This window comes from Triticum aestivum, chromosome 1B, assembly GCF_018294505.1.
Source record: "Triticum aestivum cultivar Chinese Spring chromosome 1B, IWGSC CS RefSeq v2.1, whole genome shotgun sequence".
NCBI classification, from domain to species: domain Eukaryota; kingdom Viridiplantae; phylum Streptophyta; class Magnoliopsida; order Poales; family Poaceae; genus Triticum; species Triticum aestivum.
This window is the reverse complement of record NC_057795.1, coordinates 676,353,980-676,364,934: the sequence shown is the minus strand read 5'-3', so window position 1 is coordinate 676,364,934 and position 10,955 is coordinate 676,353,980.

Below are 10,955 nucleotides of genomic sequence, written 5' to 3'. Positions count from 1 at the left end.
TGATTCTGTTCTCAGAAGAGAGAGTGAGATTGAGATCACTCGAAGCTAAGTTATGCTTGGTAGAGAGATCATTAGTAAAATGAACAAAAAAAAACAGTATGCCCAAATTCCATATTACTGGTCTAATGAGGCATTGAGCAAGGTTTGGGCAATAGAGAGGACTCTACCCCTATTCGGAGAGGAGTTAATTATGAAAAGGAAAAGGGGGAGGGGAAAGTAGAGAGGCGTCTTTGACGAATATGCTTTCTAAAAGTTTTACCAGTATAAATGACGAGTCTCTCCACCTGTTGGGAGGAGAGATCGATCCCTTCGATCCCCAATTGCTCTGATTCTGTCTGTATCCTGCTCAAAGCAAGAATGGAGCTAACTTTAGGGTAATGTGCAACAAATGCAAGGAAAGGCACCTGACAAGAGAATGCAAACTCCCCAACTGCATCATATGTGGGAAGAACTCACACATCACAGAGGACTGTACTTGGCTAAAGTAGATGAAACCACTGCCTAAGTTTGTAGGATATCCAGGTAGGGGTTTGCGAGTGTTGTTGATCAAGAATTCTAAAGAAGTGGTGAGCAGTGAACAAACCAATCCAATGGCAATTATCAAAATTGCTTCTGGAGAGATCAATGAAACACAGTTCTTGGAAGGCTTCAATTATATGTTCAAATGGGACTGGCAGTGGAGGTGCAAGAAACATGGAGACAAAGCTTATCTAATGAGATTCCCTAATAAAAGCAGACTGACAGAGCTCCATAAATTTGGTAACTTCAATCTCCTGGGAACAAAGGGAATCATAAATGTTGACAGCTGGACCTATGATACCCAGGCCATAGGGAAATTGCATACTTTGTGGGTGAATATAGGAAAAGTACCATAGTGCTTTAGACACTTTTTTGATGCTTGTGAGGTGGCTGCCACAATTGGACCAATGCTGAAAATTGACATGACAACAATCCTACAGGAGAAAATCAGGTCCAAGGTGGTGGTAAGAGACTTTGAGAAAATACCCAAACACACTGAAGTTACTGATAAAGATCTCATGATTTACAGAGTGACTTTAGAACTGGAAAAAGTGGTGGAACAAGGTTGGTATGAGGAGAAGAGGAAACATGAAGATACTGAGACAGGTCATGATGTAGACTCAGATGATATAAGGAAGAAAATCAAAATTGGTGGAGTGGATGCTTTGGGGAACAAGCGAAAACATTTCCCTGGGCGGTGTGGGGCTCAAGCAATTTGAGGAAATGAGAAAAATGAATCATGAAATTCTTAATATTCAGAAAGAATATTTGTCTGAAGTTGGACTGAGGAAGAAAGTGGAAGCTGATCTAGATAAAGTGCTACAAAAGCTGCACGAAATGGAGGAAAATAAGTGCAGACAGGAAGCCTGGAGGGCAGTGGAGGGAAAAAAGCATAACTCCTGGGAGGAAGAGAAAAATTAAATGGTGGACATAATCAAGAATCAACAAGAACTGATAGACAAATGTATGGAAAAAATTGAGCCGTGGGATGAAAAGGAATTGACTGGAGAGGATCTTGGATAGAAAAATGATTATGACAAAGACATCCCACGTGATCCATTGATGGAAGACAATTACACTAAACAAGTGGATTACAATGCTAGCCAGGATTCTGTGGAGTCTCTGGGGTCCAAATTGGGCATTAATACTAAAGATGACAAGGACAAGGACAAAGATGGGCCTACCAGAAGAAGTGACAGGAACCTAGATAAAAAGGATGCTAGGATTAAAGATTTGGCCAAGGAAAGAGCTGCTGACAAAGACAATTATGGTAAGTCTCCAACCATTTTAGATGAAAGAATTTCCTTATTTGATATGGCAAAAAATGTGGGTGTAGAACTTGGATGCACTATTGACCTAGTTAATCAAAATCTAGACCTGATTGCCATTATGGAACAGGCTAGGAGAGATTTATATCTCCAAAACATTAAGAATCAAGAGGGAGAGACAAAAATAAATAGCTCTCCAAGTCTTATTGACATTGGTGATGCTGTGTTGGATGAATTATGTTCTGAAGATGACCATTCTAATACATAATTAGAACTGGACTACTATGATAATCTGAAAAAGATTTTCTCTAGCAATAGGAAAATGAAGATTGGCGCCTCAGCTAGTAGTGATGGGAAGTATGCCATATCAATAGGAGGGGGGAGGGAAAAAGGAAAAAACAATGATAGGAATGTTTTGGAATGTTAGAGGGATTAGGCAGGATATTAAAAGAAATTTCATTAGAGAAACTATTATAGTGAAACACTTAGATTTTGTGGGACTACAAGAAACTATTAAAGGAGATTACTCCAAAAATGAACTTCATAACCTTTGTGGAGGGAAAAAAATTCTCTGGGAATGGATTGCTCCTAGCTAGGGGCAAATCTGGTGGTATCTTAGTTGGGATCAATAGTGATAACTTTAATCTTATGCAATTAGAAAAATGGACATACTTTGTGAGGATGCTCTTATTTAACAAAAAAGCTAAATTTAGCTGGAACTTAGTGACTGTATATGGTGATGCCCAAAAAGAAGGGAAAGCAACCTTTTTAGCCAAATTATCCAGATTATATCAAGATAACCCTCTTCCATGTGTTATTGGAGGAGATTTTAATATCATCAGGAATAGTTCTGAGAAAAACAAGCCAGGAGGGACTGGCCATTTCAGCTTTGTTTTTAATGCTATAATAGAACATGTTGGCTTAGAGACATACTTATAAGTGGGAGGAAACGTACTTGGGCAAATAATCTACCAGCACCTACTTATGAAAAGTTAGACAGAATCTTGATCTACCTATATTGGGAAGATAAATACCCTACGACCATGGTTACTGCACTAGAAAGGGAGATCTTTGATCACACCCCTTTACTGTTGGACTCAGGGGAGCAAAGGATTGCTCCACCCATTTTCAGATTTGAAAATGCTTGCATGCTTATGGAAGGCTTTAAAGAGTTTGTTGAGAAAAATTGGGAGATCAATTGCAATGGGTCTAGTATGGACACCTGGCAAAAAAAGATTAGGAATATCAGACAGAAAAAAGGCTGGGTTGTAAATGCAAATGCTATGTATAGAAAAAGAAAGAAGGAATTGATGGCCATGTTGGATGTGATGGACAAAAATGCTGAATCTAGAGGAATTAATGCTCAGGAGAGAGACATTCAAAAAGAGCTAAGGAAAGGATTAAAGGTGTTGCTTAAGATGGAAGAGATTAAATGGCTGCAAAGATATAAAGACAGAGAATTTAAAGAGGCGGACTCCAACACTAGGTACTATCATGCTAAGGTGAATAGGAGGAGAAGAAATAATAATTATTATTAAATTGGTACAAGATGGAAAAGTGACTGAGGGGGGAAAAGAACTTATGGACTACATTACTGAATTTTATAAAAATTTGTTTGGACAGGCTGAGACTTCCAATATGAACCTAAACATTCAAGGGGCTGAGGGGATTTCTCCCCAGGCACAAGACACTGCTGGAATCAGCTACTTTGCCATCTACCAGATCTTTGCCGTCCGCTAGCGTACGACAAAGAAGCTCTTTGCCATCACCTACCGAAAAGCGGACGGCAAAGAAGGTCTTTGCCATCCGCCATTTCTTTGCCGTCCGCTGGCTGATGGCAAAAAAATCTTTGACGTCCGCTGGCTGACGGCAAAGAGGAAGGTGGCACCCGCTAACCGAAAAACTTAACGCCCCCCCTCTTTGCCGTCTGCAGCAGACGGCAAAGATAAACCAAAAGCGGACGGCAAAGACGCCGCGGACGGCAAAGGCTAACCTAACTAACGGCCGAGCCCCCGACCCCCCCCCCCCCGCCCGTTACTCTCTCTGTTTCTCCCTCTCTCCTCCCAGACGCAAACCCACCGCGCCGCACCTGCCGCCTGGCGCCGCCCCCGCCACCACCCCCGCCCCCGCCGCCCTGCGCTGCCCCCGCCCCCGCCCTCGTTGCCCGACGCCGCCCCCGCCACCGCCCCCTCCCCCACCCGCTGATGCCCTACCATCCCACCGTCCCGGCGCCCCGCCGCCCGGCGCCGCCCCCGCCATCGCCCCCGCCCCCGCCGCCCGCCGCCACACCCGCCACAGCCCCCGCCCCCACCATCGCCCCCTCCCCCACACACTGACGCCCCACCATCCCGCCACCCGGTGCCGCCCCTGCCACCGCCCCCTCCCCCACCCGCCCGACCGTCCCACTGCCCCGAAGCCCCGCCACCCCCCCACCCGCCCACCACCCCGGCGCCAGCGTCGCCCCCGGCTCCGATGAGTATTCTTTTTTTTCTGTTTTTTCTATTTTTTGCTGTTTAATTGTTAGTGTTAGATTTAGTGCTAGATATGTGTTAGTGTTAGTGTTAGATTTAGTGCTAGATATGTGTTAGTGTTAGTGTTAGATTTAGTGCTACATATGTGTTAGTGTTAGATTTAGTGCATGGGTTTTAGATGAGAAAAGATGAAAAAAGAAGAAGAAGAAAAGAAGAAAAGAAGTAGAAGAAAAAAGAATATGTAGAAGAAAAGAAGAAGAGGAAGAAAAGAAGTAGAAGAAGTAGAAGAAGAAGAAAAGAAAAGAAGTATAAGAAGTAGAAAAAAGATGAAAAAAGAAGAAGAAGAAAAGAAGAAAAGAAAAGAAGTAGAAAAAAGATGAAAAAAGAAGAAGAAGAAAAGAAGTAGAAGAAAAGAAGAAAAGAAAAGAAGTAGAAAAAAGATGAAAAAAGAAGAAGAAGAAAAGAAGTAGAAGAAGTAGAAGAAGAAGAAAAGAAGAAAAGAAAAGAAGTAAAAGAAGTAGAAAAAAGATGAAAAAAGAAGAAGAAGAAAAGAAGTAGAAGAAGTAGAAGAAGAAGAAAAGAAAAGAAGTATAAGAAGTAGATAAAAGATGAAAAAAGAAGAAGAAGAAAAGAAGAAGAAGTAGTAATAGAAGAAGAAAAGAAGAAAAGAAAAGAAGTAAAAGAAGTAGAAAAAAGATGAAAAAAGAAGAAGAAGAAAAGAAGTAGAAGAAGAAGAAAAGAAGAAAAGAAAAGAAGTAGAAAAAATGAAAAAAGAAGAAGAAGAAAAGAAGTAGAAGAAGTAGAAGAAGAAGAAAAGAAGAAAAGAAAAGAAGTAGAAAAAAGATGAAAAAAGAAGAAGAAGAAGAAGAAGAAGAAAAGAAGTAGAAGAAGAAGAAAAGAAGAAAAGAAAAGAAGTAAAAGAAGTAGAAAAGGATGAAAAAAGAAGAAGAAGAAAAGAAGTAGAAGAAGTAGAAGAAGAAGAAAAGAAGAAAAGAAAAGAAGTAGAAAAAGATGAAAAAAAGAAGAAGAAGAAAAGAAGTAGAAGAAGTAGAAGAAGAAGAAAAGAAGAAAAGAAAAGAAGTAAAAGAAGTAGAAAAAAGATGAAAAAATAAGAAAAAGAAAAGAAGTAGAAGAAGTAGAAGAAGAAGAAAAGAAGAAAAGAAAAGAAGTAAAAGAAGTAGAAAAAAACACCCCGACACCCTGACCCCCTGACCCAGACACCCCGACACCACACCCCGACCCCGACACCACACCCCGACCCCCTGACCCCCTGACCCCGACACCCCGACCCCGACACCACACCCCGACACCCCGACCCCGACACCACACCCCGACACCCCGACCCCCTGACCCCGTGAGCCCGTCATTGATTATAGTGCTGATGATGATTATGCATTTATTGATGATACTGATCGAGATTATTATTGTACTTGATGATGATGATTATGCATTTATACGTAGTGTCAGGTATTCAATTTTTTTATGTTGTACTTGATGATGATACACTTAAGTGATATACATATTATTATTCATGTCGGTATTTTTTGCCGTTGTACTAATTTCGTTTACTCTTTGTCATGGCAGGTGTTGAAAGATGGTGGGCGCTGGTCGGGAGTGCTCCGAGGACCCTTCTTCATCGGCGCGTGAGACGAGGTCTTCCATTCCACACGCACCTCTCCGCCGAGCGTAGCTGGACAATATGGCGACACCGCTGGGCCCTTCTTCGTCGACCGCGGTGCCGAGAAGGGGACGAGGTAAGAAGAAGCAGAGAGGAGCTGGAGCACGTGGCCGCGGGAGAGGAGGTAGGGTGACTGCGAGGGCGCCTTCCTCGCCGCCACCCCCAGCTGTTTCACCCGAGCACGTGACTGCTAGGGTGGACTCGTCCGAGGAGGAGGCTACACGAACTCCGGTCCACGAGCCTCCAGTCCACGGGCCTTTGGGCCACAAGAGTTCGGCCCACGAGACCCCGGAGGAACACACGTCTGGATGGGATACCTGGCCGGATCAGCCTGAGGGGCCGAGTGGCCATGTTGATGATGGCGGGGAGCCGACTGATATTGACGAGGAAGGGGGCACCGTCTACCAGCGTGGTGCTACACGGCTCCCGGACGTGCCGGCGACCCGAGGTAAGTGCATTTAATCTTTTTGTACCCTTCTGCATTCACATTTCTTCAAGTATCTAATGCATTGGCCTTGTCATGTTGTAGGGGTTGGGACCACCATCACAGTGTCCGCCGGCCCAACTCCGTCCTTGGAGTTCTTTGTCGGCAAAACTTCCCGGGGTTTGTTACGTTGCCTAGTGAGGGTCGGCTTCCAGAGCTTGGATTGAGTTGGGAGCACTACTTGGCTGCCTCGGCCCCGCCGGGTGAGATTATCGACGGTGTCTTGTGCAAGACGAGGGCAGACGTGGTGATTAGAAAGTTTTGGGTAATTTCTCCTTTACACAATTAAAAATCTTCAACTAGCTAGTTATTAATTGTACTAATCAATATTGTCTCATTTGATTGCAGACATTCTACAGGTGTGAGGAGGGATACGAGGAAGAGGCGGCAAATGTTATCGATAACATCTGCAAGCGCCTACTACAGAACTTACGGCACGAGGCTCGGGTGCAGCCGTTCGAGACTACTACGCCGCGCGTGGTATCAAGAAGACCAAGTCGGCGTGTCGCGAGAAGCTCTTGAGTAAGGATGAGTACCTGAAGGTAATTCTTAAGGCCTTGTACTTTACTTCCTTCATTTAGTAATTCATAGCCGTAGGCTCAAGTTTCTATTTCCTAACTTAGGCCCCTCCGAGATGGTGTGCGGATCGGATGGATTGTTGGGAGGTGTTGGTCAATGAGTGGTGCTCAAAAGAATGGCGAGCCCTCCACAATGAGGCCAAGGACAAACGTGCCCAAATGGTAGGTGTGCCACACCATCAAGGCAGCTCCAACTTATATCAGTACGGGCGGAACTGGGTATGTGGTTTGCTTCATGATTCATGCAATTCGTTCGTCATGCTAGCTTTCAGCCCTTTAATTACTAATTTACTTTGTTTCTCTCTTTCAGACACGCTACAATAAGGCGGATAAGGTGCCAGAGGTGTACGACCTGTATGCCATGGCCCACACTGGCTCTTACAAGAAAGTCAAGGCATTCTCTGCGTCTGACCTCGATGATCCAAAAAACTTCACCAACGTCTCCTCCCACGACAAGCTCGTGAAATATAGAGATGAGGGGAAGGCGAGGAAAGGGGAGGACTTTAACCCGAGCCAGGGTCCCATTGATACCGAGCTGCTGATGATATCTGGTGGCGGGAGGTCCCATGGCTCCATAGCCATGGGAGATGGACTTATCCGTTGTCCTAGCACTCTCCCAGAGATCAAGGTGCACCAGTCGAGCTCCGCTCCTGAGATAAGGCCTCGTGAACGACCAGTCCAACTCGCCTTCAAGGTTAGTTATACGTACTCAGCTATCTTTCTCCATTACATTGTGTGCGCTTCCATCAATGATTACAAATGGTAACGAGGAGTGGTGTTGCAGGCTGCTATACAAAGTGAGAGAGATAGAACGGAGAAACTTCTGGCAGAGGCGGCAGAGAGGCAGCGGGAGTTGGAGGAGAGGACAACAAAGATGTTGGAGGATGAGAGGGCACGGAATGACATGCAAGCAAGGGCCATGTACGAGCTCCTTGTGGTAAGTTTTTTCTATACATTAGCCAAAACATTCATGTAGTGTTTGTCTCATTACTAACTAGTATGATTAAGTCGTCAAAACCAAATGTGCAGTCTGTGTGCGAGAAGTCCGGTCAGACCGCTCCACCGATGCCAGTGATTGCTCCTGGGACCACGGTGAGTTTAATTTGAATGGACTTTACTTGCTAGTCTTAACATTTGAGTGTCATCATGCTAACGAGACATTGGAAATGATCTTTGGTGCAGCGTAACTCAAGACAAGCATCGCACGATCCTTCTCCAGCTACCGGCATGAGCCACCCTGCTACAACACCTCCATGATCACGGTAAGTGTCTCTAGTGTTTTGCTTAACAAATGCATAAAGACCTAGACTCAGCTTTATTTCCTCCAATATGCTTACCATAATGACTTAGAGTTAGCTTCTTTTCCTCCAAAATGACTTAATAAGCTTACTGACCTCCAAAACCATCCATCTTACCTAGGTTAGCTCTAAAATGATGCATTTTACCCAAGTTGGCTCTAAAATGACCCATTTTACCCAGATTAGCTCATAAACGATCCATTTCACCTAGGTTAGCTCCAAAATGACCCATCTTACCTAGGTTAGCTCCAAAATGACCCATTTTACCTAGATTAGCTCATAAACGATCCATTTCACCTAAATTAGCTCTTAAATGATCCATTTCACCTTAGTTAGCTCTAAAACGATCCATTTCACCTCAGTTAGCTAAAAAACGATCCATTTCACCTTACTTAGCTCATAAATGACCCATTTCACCTAAGTTAGCTCATATATGATCCATTTCAACTTAGTTAGCTCAAAAGCGATCCATTTCACCTTAGTTAGCTCATAAACGACCCATTTGAACTAAGTTAGCTCATAGATGATCCATTTCACCTTAGTTAGCTCATATACGATCCATTTCAACTTAGTTAGCTCAAAAATGATCCATTTCACCTTAGTTAGCTCATAAACGACCCATTTGAACTTAGTTAGCTCATAGATGATCCATTTCACCTTAGTTAGCTCATAAACGACCCATTTCAACTTAGTTAGCTCATATATGATCCATTTCACCTAAGTTAGCTCATAAATGACATATACTTCTTGTTCTAGTCTTCTTCTTCTAGTCACCTATTTCTAACTTTCTTATTTGCCATTTTGCAGATTTCCTTCACTTCATGAAAGCTAGCTTGCTATGATGGAGTGCTTGTTTTTTCTTTGATGAAACTTTGCATTGTATCTAGCTTGCTATGATGGAACTTGCTATCTTGATCAAACTTTGCATTCTAATATGTATATGGATGGAACAATGTGTATGGATGGAACTTGCTTATGTATGAATGGATGAAACTTAATTATGTGCTGGATATATATGTGATATGTTTGCTGTTAAATAGCCTTGTGAAATATATCTATATATGTCATATATATTTGTTGTGAAAATTGTTGTATTCAGAAAAAACAAAAAAAAGAGCCAATATACAGGCTCTTTGCCGTCTGCCACCGACGGCAACGGCCTCAAAGATTAAATGCACTTACCTCTTCCCATCAGAATTTACCCCCTATTGAAGAAATACATGGTCTGAATATACCGCCTGAAGAACCACATTGTCTTGATAACCCGACACAGGTAGTAAAGGGAAATTCTCTCTATAGATATGATAAAGATGAAATACCCTCTACTAAATTTCATAGCCCATGCTTAGATGAATTTGATGACTTTATGGCTAGACAAGAAAGTTTTAATGCTTATGTTGGTAGAGAGTTAAAGAATAATGCTTTCAAGATAGGATGCGTAGGTGATAATCTGGCTAGAGTTAAAGATGAACTTCACTGCGTTAGCAAATATGCTTCTATGGTTGCTACTCAAGCTGAGCAAGTGCTCAAGGCTCAAAATGATTTGCTTGTGGAGTTGAATAATAAAAATGACTTTGTTGTTAGAGTGGCTACTAGAACGTAGAATGACTCAGGAACCTTTGTATCCTGAAGGCCACCCTAAAAGAATTGAACAAGATTCTCAGAATAATAATCTAGATGTTCCTAGTTCTTCTAAGAAGAAGAAAAAGAAGAGTGATAGGACTGTGCAAACTTCTAGTGAACCTAATATAGAAACACTTGAGAATCCCAATAATACTTCTATCTCTGATGCTGAAATGCAATCAGGTGATGAACATGAACCTGATGATAATGCTAATGATAATGTTCATGTTGATGCTCAGCCTAGTAATAACAACGATGTAGAGATTGAACCTGCTGTTGATCTTGATAACCCACAATCAAGAAACCAACGTTATGATAAGACAGATTTTGTTGCTAGGAAGCACGGTAAGGAAAGAGAACCATGGGTTCAGAAACCCATGCCGTTTCCTCCTAAACCATCCAAGTCAAAGGATGATGAGGATTTTGAGCGCTTTGCTGAAATGATTAGACCTATTTTCTTATGTATGCACTTAACTGATATGCTTAAAGTAAATCCTTATGCTAAATACATGAAGGATATCATCACAAATAAAAGAAAGATACCGGAAGCTGAAATTTCCACCATGCTTGCTAATTACACTTTTAAGCGTGGAATACCAAAGAAACTTGGAGATCCGGGTGTTCCAACTATACCTTGCTCCATTAAAAGTAATTATGTTAGAACTGCTTTATGTGATCTTGGAGCCGGTGTTAGTGTTATGCCTCTCTCTTTATATCGTAGACTTGAATTGAATAAGTTGACACCTACTGAAATATCTTTGCAAATGGCTGATAAATCAACTGCTATACCTGTCGGTATTTTTGAGGATGTGCCTGTTGTGGTTGCAAATGTCACTATCTTAACGGACTTTGTTATTCTTGATATTCCCGAGGACGATAGTATGTCTATTATCCTTGGTAGACCTTTTCTTAATACTGCAGGGGCTGTTATTGATTGCAGAAAAGGCAATGTCACTTTTCATGGTAATGGCAATGAGCATACGGTACACTTTCCGAGGAAACAATCTCAAGTTCATAGCATCAACTCTATTGAAAA